The following is a 12096-nucleotide window of genomic DNA, read 5'->3' as shown; positions in this document are numbered from 1 at the left end:
TTATATGTATTTTTTAAAATAGTGCATGATTCTTAATAACAGTGATAAATATAATTAATGCTAAATAACTGTATAAAGTAGCTATCACTGCCTTCATCAACTTCAAAAACAACTCATTTGCAATATTTAGACATTTGCCAGAATGACTTTTGAAATAATTGTACATAATAATCATCCAGTTAGAAGCTTCTTACACCTGACAGGGTCAAAAAGAAACTGGTAGTAAGGGTGTAAAATTTGGCTTTTGGAAATGTGCGTGGATTTTTGTGTTCCACTCCTTAGCTTCATTTTTCTTGCATGCTTAGGTAGGAAAAAACACTGGCTAAGTTAATCAAGGGAACCTGAGAGCAAAGCCAGTATTTGAGGCAAAAAAATTGAATTTTTAATTTCTGAAGAACTGAGCAGCAATATCTTATAGAAATGGCAAAATTTTACTAAAGATAACTTTCAGTGGAACGTTCCAAATAAAGAACAGCGCACTGAGGTACATTTAAAAAGGAGGGCTCCAAAATTTGTCTCATCTAGGGATGCCTATTCACATGCAGAGGATTCTAAAAAGATTACAATATTTTTATTTTAGAAGTTTATGAAAAACAAATAAAAACCTTAAATGACGAATTGATTAAAAAAAAAAATTAAATCTGCCTTGCACTCTTTTCTGACAGCTGTTGGTGAGAGGATTAGGCATATACGGGACCATGGAACATGGGGGACTTTTCCTTCCCAAAGTGGGAAACTTGAGAGCTGATGGGATTGTTGGAAAAGATCCCTGTGCCATCAAGAAGCAGCAGCCTGAACTTTTGATTCAGTATTAGTGCAATGGGTGGGTCTTTCTCTGACTTGCCCAAGCTCCTTACCTTTCCCAGCCTGCCATTAGCAATGCTTTCTGTCTCTCTCTCTCTCTGTCTCTCTCTGTGTGTGTGCATGTGTGTGACTGAAAATGGTAAACATCACTGTTTATCTCCTCTGCAATGGTTTGATTAGTAGAAAAAAACATTTATAAGACTAGTCCTAAGCTTTAGCATATCTGGTGTACTTTGTGCTATTAATTTGTTTTTCTGTGTCATTCTGTCATAAAGAGAGGTAACTTAGGATAAGGCATGGACTTAGGATCCCATAAGTCTGGCATTCAAGATGGTACAGCATGCTGGCCAGTAAGAAACTTTGCTGCAGGTCCCTGAAACAAACAAAAAAAACTGGATAAGGTCTCCATGTTGTTTTATGTCCTTGATAGGTTGACCATGTAATCATCTGGTGGTACTTTCTCTTGGTCTCTGTCATGCAGGGAACAGGAATTTTGGAGTTCATGTTATAGTTAGCTCTAAAATTGTCTTCAGTAGTCAAAAGCCTTTGCAAACTCAAAACTGACCATTCTTGGCTCCTGGGAAGAGCAATGGAAATTGCCCAGTGCTTTAGCTTAGTAGCTAAGGCTTTGTCTTTTCACAGTGGCAGCCCAGGTTCAGGATTCAATTCTTGGCTTAAAGAATGAGTCCTTTCTGGTTTAATATCTGTGTGACCTTTACCACTTGCTGGTTTTCTTCCTCTACAAGAAACATCTTGAATTTTCCTTTATTTGAGGTACCTTTGGAGATTCTATATCTGGTAAAAACTGCTAACCACCTGTTTGAAAATACCTCATTCACTTGTGGTTGAGTTATAACCTTAGTTAATGCTTGTTGGTTTCACCTGAAGAGGTTACTTTAGGTAAGATTTAAAAGTCAGAAATATTGACTGTTTGGCTGGCTAAAGTAGGGTAATAGGAAATTTAGATGGATATTTTTTAAAAAGAGCACTATGGTTAAAGGTACACTTAATGGATATCCAAGCTGTACATGAATCTGAAAGGCCTTTATGTTTTTTCTCTTCTTGAATTTGTTTTTCTGGTAAAAATGTTTGGTCTTCTGAGCTAACTGAATTGTTTTTCTCCATTTCATCTCGCCACTCTTGATGAACACCTGAGAGGACATAAAAGAATTTCTAACAGCTTGGGAGTCTTTAGGAAAAAAGATGAGGTGCCATAGACCTTGTTTTAGAAAATAACCTCTGTTTTCCTCATGAAACACCAGGAATTGAAAGCAGAGAGATCCCTCTCAAAATCTTAGCCTAATTATACTTTTAGGGATGGCAAATGGCAGTTTTTGACTAATTGCACATTTGGATCAGAAAAGCATGCTCTCGGCCATCCAAAAAGTATGGAAATGTCCCTATCCCCACTGAGATAAGCCTATCATGGGGGATGGGCTAGTCACAGGATGGGCTGATTGGGTTTGGGTTGCTTAGCAATGAAATGAATGGTAAAAGTTTTGCACTGTCTCCTCCCATAGCATTTCCTTCTTTTTGGGGGATCCAGGAGATGATATAAAAATGGGGCCCTTAATTTGGGGGATCTGTTTTTGCTTTCCAGTTGTGCCTGTTTATTAGGCCCTAGAAACCATATGCTTTCCTGGCCCTGTTTCTTGAAGATCTCCACCCTGAAGCCAATAATCCAATTAAGAAAGTTAATAAATGGCAAATGAAAAATTCTACAATACTGGATCTTCCTCTGTCTATCTGTGTAGTTATGTATGTGTTGTGTGTAATATTTATACAAAGCAGTTGTAATTAATTGGCTTAAAGAAAAATCAAATCTTTTATTAGAAAAATACAACTAATGCTTTTTAGTTCATGTGAGATCATTGTTAGGAAATAAAGAGTTTTAAAGATTATTGGTAAAATAAAGACATTTAGTCTAAATTAGGCAGGTCAAATATTAGGTTAGACCTGGGAACATGTGAAATTAGCCATCCCCCTAACTATACTGGAAAGAGTCAGACCTTATCAGCACTTCAGTCTGATGTTCTAGGCTCTAAACCTAGTACACAATTAAATTACCTTACTAACCAGATTTTTCACCAAAAGTTGCTAAGAGTTAACAGTGTAACATGTACTTGAAACTACAAAAGAAACAGTTTTACATGCAAGGTGTGTAAGGAAACTAAAATATTATTTTACTAAAAGATTATAAGAAGGCATGTGAATATAAATTTTTGCCTAGGTTAGAGGGTTAAATAATTATTTTAAATTAGATAGGATAAAGCTAAATGTTTGTGCAGATTGTGTAAGGTTCATGAAAAATTAATTGTAAAAGAGATTCTGTGTATGAACATATTGGCTAAATTTTAAAAAGTATTGCTCATTTTTTCCCCATAAATTTAACTTTGGAATAAAAGCATAACAGGGTTTTCTTGCAACACTGATATGCTCCTTAGCAAAAGTTTGTAAAGGGTTGTACAATGTTTATGAGAATCTCACCTTATGGGCAAACTGATTAAGATTTGATAGATTATTCTGTAAGGTTTTATTAAAAAATGGGACAACATTAATAGTACACTAATGCAAGGGTAAGATTTGGCTTTATATCTTGAATAAGATTTTCATGTGATATTAAAGAATAACAAAATATTTTTGTTTGTCTTTTCAATAAACTACAGGAAAAAGAAGGTAAAGACAAGAGACAGATGTTTTGGAAAGCTAAGTCTTCCCTCTATCAATGAGGAAAGGTTTTTGCCTTTCTTAAGATTTTGAGTTATCATTTTGACTAAATGAATGACTTACGTTGACCTCGAATTCTATTTTATTATATGAAGCATTGTAAACTTTTAACACATTTGACAGGCTTCCCAAAATGAAATTTCAGCTTCAAAATTAAGTGTTTTAAAATCTCTAACTTTGAGTTGCTACGAAAGACCCCTGAAGCATCCAAAAGAGAGGTAAACATAATTATTTGACATGTTAAGTTACGTAGGAATCATCAAAATAAAAAATAATCTTTAACCTTATTCTGGTTATATTTTAGTGAATGATGTTAATATATATCCCAAAATTATATGAGATTTCTAAAATTCTAATGTCTATGGATATCCTATAAATCATAACTATGGTTATTATGTTAAGTTATTGAAGACCACAGAAATAACCAAATTTCCTTATCAATTATGTCTTTATGACTACTTAAAGTCATTCCACAGTTAATTGCTTAATGCTGATGCAGTTTCTGAAAACTTCACAAGCATGCACAATTTTAGAATATGCCGTCTTTTAGGAGGTTCATGAAAGGATGGAAAAGATCCTGAAAAGCACTCTCAAATAAAAGTTTTTGATAACTTTAGAATCATATCATTTGGACTGGGTAAGAATTCCTGGAACTTTAAAGAAAAGACTGACTGGTTTATAAAACTGCTAACCCAAGTAGAAAAATTAATTGAAGACCAAGAAAATACTTTGCCAGATTTCCATGTCAAATCAATCAATATTGAAATTATTTAGATGTACCTTTTGAATGAACTCCATAGTTTAAGTCAAATTATCTATTATAACTCATTAGTTATCAGTGCTACACACCTAAATTGGAGAAACAACTGGTGTTCAAGAGGGCATAAGTCCAATGTTAAGCATGGACTCATGGAGAACCAGGATGGCTGCCTTGTCCTTTCTTAGTTCTGCATTCCATAACCATTATGAAAAAAATAAAATGATCCCAATTAAATATATATTGGTGTGGTGACTTCTCAATTACTAAAATCATTTGCAACAAATATTTAGTTTCTCAAACACATATTCCTGGGAAGACAATCAAAATTTCAGGTACATTTGGCTACCAGATGGGACATTTAAACATTTATAGGGAGGGTTTCATTTGATTGTCATTTTCAATATATATTTTCTGGTGGTATAAATGCTTTTCCATCCAAGAACACTGATGTTATAACAGTATATTATTATGCCACGGTGTGTGTTCACCACATAAAGAAAGCTTTTTATAGTTCACTGACTGAGAACAATCAAACCCTTTGCAGTCTGGAACCTGAAGCTTGGATCTTCTGAGAACATCAGAGAAAGACTTCCCTTACCATCCACACTGCAAAAAAACTTCACGACTTGAAGCTAGGCTTCATAATCTCACAAGTGAGAAGGGTCCCTCCACACTCTTGAAACTGTACACCCATTGGAACTCTTAAAGTGAAGCTAACCAGGGAAGTTTCTCCCCAGAGGAAGATGGCATCCTTGATGTAAACCGCTTTTTCCAAGATCATGGATCAAGACTTATCTACTATCATGAGACTGTTATCTTTAAATATTTTTTTCACTTGCTTATTCCTCTATAAACAATAGAAGTGAAAAGGAGGTCTGTTGTGTGCACTTATGGGGTATACTTTTATTTGTGAAGGATTTTGCTGCCAGCCTTATAAATGGATAACCTTGTATGTTGACAGATAAAAGATGAAGACCCAGTATAATGAAAAAATTGTAATGGTATGTACGTTGCCTCATAATCAGTCAGAAATAGAACATTAGTTACTCTTCTTAACCCATATCATGGGTTAAAGAGAACGTTGGCAGGAGACCTTCACTATCCTAGAAGGGCATCATTTTTTAGGACCTTTTTTCATGGTTTGGAGTAAAAGAGACAATTATTAGAAATGTATCTCTCATGAGAGACTCTATAGCAGATTTGACTGTAAAGGCTATGGTTTCACAACGACTTTAAATTTTCTTGTAAAAGTTATGCTAAATAATTGTTCTAGATTACATACTGGCTAAACAGAAGTATCTGTGCAGCTGCTGGAACTTGTGGCCTATGGAGAAAACATCTGGTATTATAGAGATTCAGTTGTAGGGGATTAATGAAGAAACTGCTTAAGTAAGTGAGTAGATTCTTTATCTAGCTCTTTATTTGATCATTTATTTTAGTTGGTTTTGTTTATGGGAACCCTGGGTAAAAAGCATACTCCAAGCTCTTGTTATTATTCTCCTGATAGTCATATTAGTAGTCTCTCTGGTGCACTGTATTCTCTCAAAAGTTTTAAATGTTTGCATGCAGCCTTCTCTAGAATGTCAAATGACCTATCTTCAACTGTTAGGAAAAAAGCTGAAAGACATGTGTGGCCTTAAGGACATCATAACCTATGAATGACATGCTGAGGCTGGAAACCCAAAATAATGGTAACCAAGAGTGGCGCTACAGTTGTAAGTTTTGGTCAAAGTCTAACCTAAGTGATAACCTGATCAAAAAAGGAAATATTTTTTGAACAAAATTATGGGAAGCCATTGTTTTGGACTGAGCTCATGCACTAGGCCATAACAGACCAGACCAAACCAAAATAGAGTCACTCATGTTAAGTGTGATATAATCCAACAAAGACTTAAGGAAACACATAGATCCTGGAATGGATCTGGTTTTGTTTTTCTCCTATAAACAGGACATGGCAGCATAAGGAGGTACCTTCCACTCAGTTCTTGTTCCAACGTTGCAAAACCCACTGTTACACTGTTTCCAAGTGGGTTTCAAGGCCAGTGGAGATAGTCACATCAAAAACTAAAGTTTTGGTCAGTCTTTCGAAATTAAGAAGATGATGAAAAGGTGGAAATTGTTAAATGATGTTTAGCCTAAAGCTCTTCCTTACTTATCTAAGTTTGGCCTAAAGGTTTCTCTGTATATCATGAAATATGACAAGCGGAGGTGCAACCAGACTGTAGCCTACAATTGTACCAATAACCGAATTATGGCCAATCATATGCCGCCAATTGTTCAAACCATGTTCAAATGAGGCAATATCGAACTGTAACCAATCTAACTGTTTCTGTACCTCATTTCCGTTTTCTGTACATCGTTTTTCTTTTTCTGTCCATAACTTTTCTTCTTCCACGTGACTGTCCTGGAGTCTGTGAGCCTACTCTGGCTTAGGAGGCTGCCCAATTCGCAAACCGTTCATTGCTCAGTTAAACTCCTTTAACATAATTCAGCTGAAGTTTTCTTTTATTAAAGGACATTGTGTGATCGGCTGGTATGTTTCACTATTTATGAATAATCATTTTGGCTGTGGTGCATTCCCACTTTACTTCTACAGTGGAAGCTACCTGACATTGCTTTTTAAATTTTATTCTTTTTTTGTTGTTGTTGTTGGATTTTTCTACCCAGTGATTCCATAATCCATATGATTTACATTTTTGAACAGTAAGCACTCTTGGGAACTCTTCATGCTCCTGCATCGAGGAAAGGGATATTTGAGCTTTCTAATGGTGGCAATTATACATGGCTGATAAACCAACCAGAAATTGTGTTTTATTGCTACACATTCCGGTTGTTATTATGGATAAATTATTTAAGAAACAAAGAAGGAGTTCCAGCTTGCGTAACGTCAGAGCCTAGTCATGAGATTGGTCATTGTTGGTGGAAGAGGGAAAAAACCTATAGTCAGCTACTAACTAAGTGGCAGGCGTGAACAGAGAATATAACTGGAAGAGAAAGTCAGAAGTCATTTTTCTTTAAATGTAGGTTTTACTGTGTTTTTCATTATAGTGTTCCTAATATTAAAAATGGTGCTTTTTTAATTTTCAAAATTGTGTTGTCTTACCTCTAAGTGACAGTGGTGAATTTTTAAAGGCCTTTTTTTAGGAGGTGGTTCAGTTCTATATAACCATTGCTTAGGAGTTCTTTGAAGAGTCTCCCAAGCTTGGTATCATTTACAATATTAGGAGTCATCTTATTCAAACTTCCATCTACTTCTCAGAATTTTGTATTGATTCCAACTACTTATAAACTGAAACTGATTTGATAGTTTGATGACAGTATAATGTAATATTCTTCAATGTCAAATTTGTTGAGGAAATCCTTACCAACTGCCAAGCTTGTTATAATTCCAGATGGGTTTATAGATATTTTGAAATTCTTTTCTTTTTTTGAGGTGGAGTCTTGCTGTGCCACCCAGGCTGGAGTGCAGTGGCCCGATCTGCACTCACTGCAAGCTCCGCCTCCCGGGTTCATGCCATTCTCCTGCCTCAGCCTCTCGTGTAGCTGGGACTACAGGCGCCTGCCACTGCGCCCGGCTAATTTTTTTTTGTATTTTTAGTAGAGACGGGGTTTCACCGTGTTAGCCAGGATAGTCTCGATCTTCTGACCTCGTGATCCGCCCGTCTCGGCCTCCCAAAGTGCTGGGATTACAGGCGTGAGCCACCACGCCCGGCAATATTTTGAAATTCTGTCATTAATATGTTCAATTCTTTTGACCATTCTTATGATTCAAATAATCTGCATGTAACTTTGGATCCATAATTATAGTTTAAACTGTAATTTAAATGTTACAGCATTTAAAACTGAAGAAATGATAAATGATAATAAAAAGCATAATAGACATTTCAGAGTTTTTTTTCCTATTGTGGAATACCTGAATTTAAAAAATTAAAATATGTATTTTTAAACTATGGAACTATCTCTAAATTAATGAGACACAAATTTGCTAGGAAAGTTTAACAATTTTATAAGTCATTTAAAAAGCAATATTAATAAAAGAAAAATATATTGTTAGTATGTGCCAGGCTTATTTTCCAAAACACTTTTTCTGTGAACATCTGGGACTTTGAAAAAAGCCCCACATTCTACCTTCCCCTTCTGTGTGAGCAATAAATTTATGCCTTCACATGCAAAGCCTTCTTGCCTGTTATAAAAACAGTGCCTCATTGAAGTTAAGAACATGGACTTTGAGTCAGGATGGCTATTATTAAAAAAATATTTTAAAAAATCACTAATCATCAGAGAGATTCAAATAAAAACCACAATGTGATACCATCTCACATCAGCATAATGGCTATTGTTAAAATAACAAAAAATAAAAGATGCTGGTGAGGTTGTAGAGAAAAGGGAATGTTTATACACTGTCAATGAGAGTGTAAATTTGTTCAACTATTGTCAAAAACAATGTGGTGATTCCTCAAACAGCCAGAACTTCCATTCGATCTAGCACTACCATTACTGGGTATATACCCAAAGGAATATAATTTATTTTACTGTAAAGACACATGTATGTGAATATTCATTGCAGCACTTTTCACAATAGCAAAGATATGGAATCAACCTAAACGCCTATCAATGACAGATTGGATAAAGAAAATGTGGCACCTGTATACCACAGAATACTATGCAGCCATAAAAGAAAATGAGATCATGTATTTTCTGGGAACATGGATGGAGTTGGAGGCCATTATTCTTAGTAAACTAAGGGAGAAACAGAAGATCAAACACTGCATGTTCTCACTTACAAGTTGTAGCTAAATGATCAGAACACATGGACACACAAATGGGAACAACAGACATTGGATTTTACTTGAGGGAAGAGGGTGGGAGGAGGGAAAGAATCAGAAAAATTAATGAGTACTAGGCCTAGTACATGGATGACAAAATAATCTGTACAGCAAACACCCATGACACAACTTTACCTATATAACGATCTTGAACATGTACCCTTGCACCAAAAATAAAAGTTAAGAAAAAAACAAACATTGGCTTTGACAAGCACTCAAGTACTTCTGTTGTCCCTCAATATCCTTTTCTGTAAGCAGTGATAATAATACCACTCTATAACTTGCTGTGATGTGACAAGGATTATATTATATGATACATCTAAAGAACTTAGCATATGCCTTACATATTTGTGTCCATTTAAATAATGGTAGATATTATTAAATTATATTTTTTCCATGGGTGTTAATTGCTTTGCATATTTTGAAGGAATTTACCACATCAACATTCTGGTTTCCAAATTAAAATAATTTACTAAATTTCCCAAATTGCATCATATCTCAAAATCAATATAAGATTGGTCTATAGGAAATGTATTCTGGATATTTTTCTTTTCACATGAAAAAAACAACCATTTTAACAGTCCAGCTATGTCAATGCCTTTTATTATTTTCCCAGATCCAAATTATTGCTTTAGAAAGATTGCATCACATTTATACTGTAATTTTGCATTCTCCAGAGCAAATGATCATATATTTTTGAGGTGAACTGCTCTATTTTTATAAACAATTTTAATTTTAATTTTAGACTCAAAGGGTGCTTGTGCAGGCTTGTCACATGGGTATATTAAATGACGCTGGGGTTTGGGGTATGCATCAATGAACATACAATTCTAAAGGTAGTTTTTCACCTTTGCCTTCCTCCTCTTCTTCCCACTTTTAGCAGTCCTCAGTATCCATTGTTCCTATCTTTATGTTAATACATATCCAGTGTTTAGCTCCTGCTTATAAATGAGAACATGTGGTATTTGGTTTTCTGTTTCTGTGTCAATTCTCTTAGGATAATGACCTATAGCTACATCCACATTGCTTGAAAAGATATTATTTCACATTTTTAATGGCTGTGTAGTATTCCATGGTATATATTTATCATATTTTCTTTATTCAATCTACCGTTGGTGGGCACCCAGGTTAATTCCATGTCTTTGCTATTGTGAAAAGTGCTTCAATAAACTTACAAATGCTTGTGTCTTTTTTTATACAACAATCTGTTTTCCTTTGGGTATGTACCCAGCAATGGGATAACTGGGTCAAATGCTAGTTTGTTTGAATTCTTTGAGATTTCTCTCAACTTCTTTCCACAGTGCCTGAACTAATTTACATTCCCCCCAATAGTGTATAAGAATTCCTTTTTTCTATAGCCTCACCAGCATCAATTATTTTATGTCTTTTTAATAACAAGCATTGTGAACGGTATGAGATGGTATCTCACTGTGGCTTTGATTTGCATTTCTCTGATAATTAGTGATTTTGAGCATTTTTTCATGTCTGTTGTCTACTTGTATGTCTTCTTTTGAGATGTGTCTGTTCATGTTGGCCTTGTCCAGTTTTCAATGATTTTTGTTGTTTTTGTTGTTGTTTTGCTTGTTTAAGTTCCTTAAAGACTCTTTATAGTAGGCCTTTGTTGGATGCAAGGTTTGTGAACATTTTCCCTCATTCTGTGAGTTGTTTCTTACTCTGTTGAAAAATATGAAATGCTTCATGAATTTGTGTGCTATTCTTGTTCAGGGGCCATGCTAATTTTCTCTGTGTCATTCACAATTTTAGTATAGGTGCTGCCAAACGAGCACAGCTATTCCATTCTGAGGGATAAAGGGTCAGAGTAACAAAGGATGAAAGTGCCTTGAAACTTGTTCTTAGTTGGAAAATCTTTTTTAAAAATCTAGATTTGGATATTCCCAATGTATTAGAGGAAAATAATTTCTATCATTGAAATAGCAGAATGTAAAACTTAAAAGAAGTAGACTATAAAAAATGTTTTGTGATAACAAGTGGGTTAACTATTTAAAAATGGCAGGTTTCAATAAATGACATTTATATTTATTTACTGTTGACATTAAAAACAACTTTTCTTACACAGAAATGTAAGTTTTTTGAAAAACATTGCATGCATACAAATTGTGACTAACATTTTGAGAATTTGTAAGGTATCTAATATTTGACAATTGCCTGATTATTCATTCATAGGTATTTTATTGAAAAAAAAAAAGCAACCGTAAGAACATTGTAGGTGTTATAGAGAATACAAGGATGGAATAGGCATGACATCTATCTTAAGTATGTTATAGTGTAAAAAAATGAATAAGTACAGAAATAATTATAACACAAAGAGTAAAAGCTGGAGAAATAAAATATTAATTGCAGAGGACAAAAATGATTCTATTTAGATGTTTAATTTTAGCTAGGTCTTAAAATTGCTATAGGGAAGTCTATATAAGGATGGAAAGGTATTTGAGGCAAATAAGTGGGAAAAAAACCAAAGGTTTTGAAGTATGTATCTATGTGGGGATTTGTAAATATTTCACTTAGCAAAAATGGAATTATTGGAGTCACCCTATGAAGACAGCTTGAAATTAAATTGTAGAGAACATTAAATGTTAGACTAAGGAATTGTGATTGTTTTGTATTCAATAGGAAGAAAATTTAGTTGTATCTTTTCAAATGTTTTAATCATACTGTTTTCTTCTATTGGAAAATGATACACATTCATTGTACAATACTGAGAAAATAAAAATAAACAAAAAAGGAAAATTGCCACATATAGATCTCTGTGGTCACTTTGCTTTTCTCATCTTCTTCAGGGCTCTACTCAAATATGACCTTATCAGAGAGAATTATCTTGACTATTCTATTTAAAATACAGTAACCGTCACCTATCCTGTATTTTCTAACCAATAACTTTCTTCATTTTTATTTACTTTAGTTATTATTGATAAACATAGAATTTGTGTACTTATTACTGATTTATTATTATTATTATTA

At 34.3% G+C, this 12096-nt stretch overlaps 1 non-coding gene across 1 annotated transcript; it reads right to left on the bottom strand.

The window, feature by feature from the left end:
* Window positions 1-10797: 10797 nt before the first annotated feature.
* LOC112424835 (U6 spliceosomal RNA) lies at window positions 10798-10904 on the bottom strand. The gene has a single exon (XR_003015775.1). It is a non-coding gene; the product is annotated as a U6 spliceosomal RNA (small nuclear RNA).
* Between the last annotated feature and the right edge of the window lie 1192 nt (window positions 10905-12096).

The sequence above is a fragment of the Macaca nemestrina genome, chromosome 6 (genome assembly GCF_043159975.1).
Source record: "Macaca nemestrina isolate mMacNem1 chromosome 6, mMacNem.hap1, whole genome shotgun sequence".
Taxonomy (NCBI): Eukaryota; Metazoa; Chordata; class Mammalia; order Primates; family Cercopithecidae; genus Macaca; species Macaca nemestrina.
This window is presented reverse-complemented; position numbering and strand designations above follow the sequence as displayed.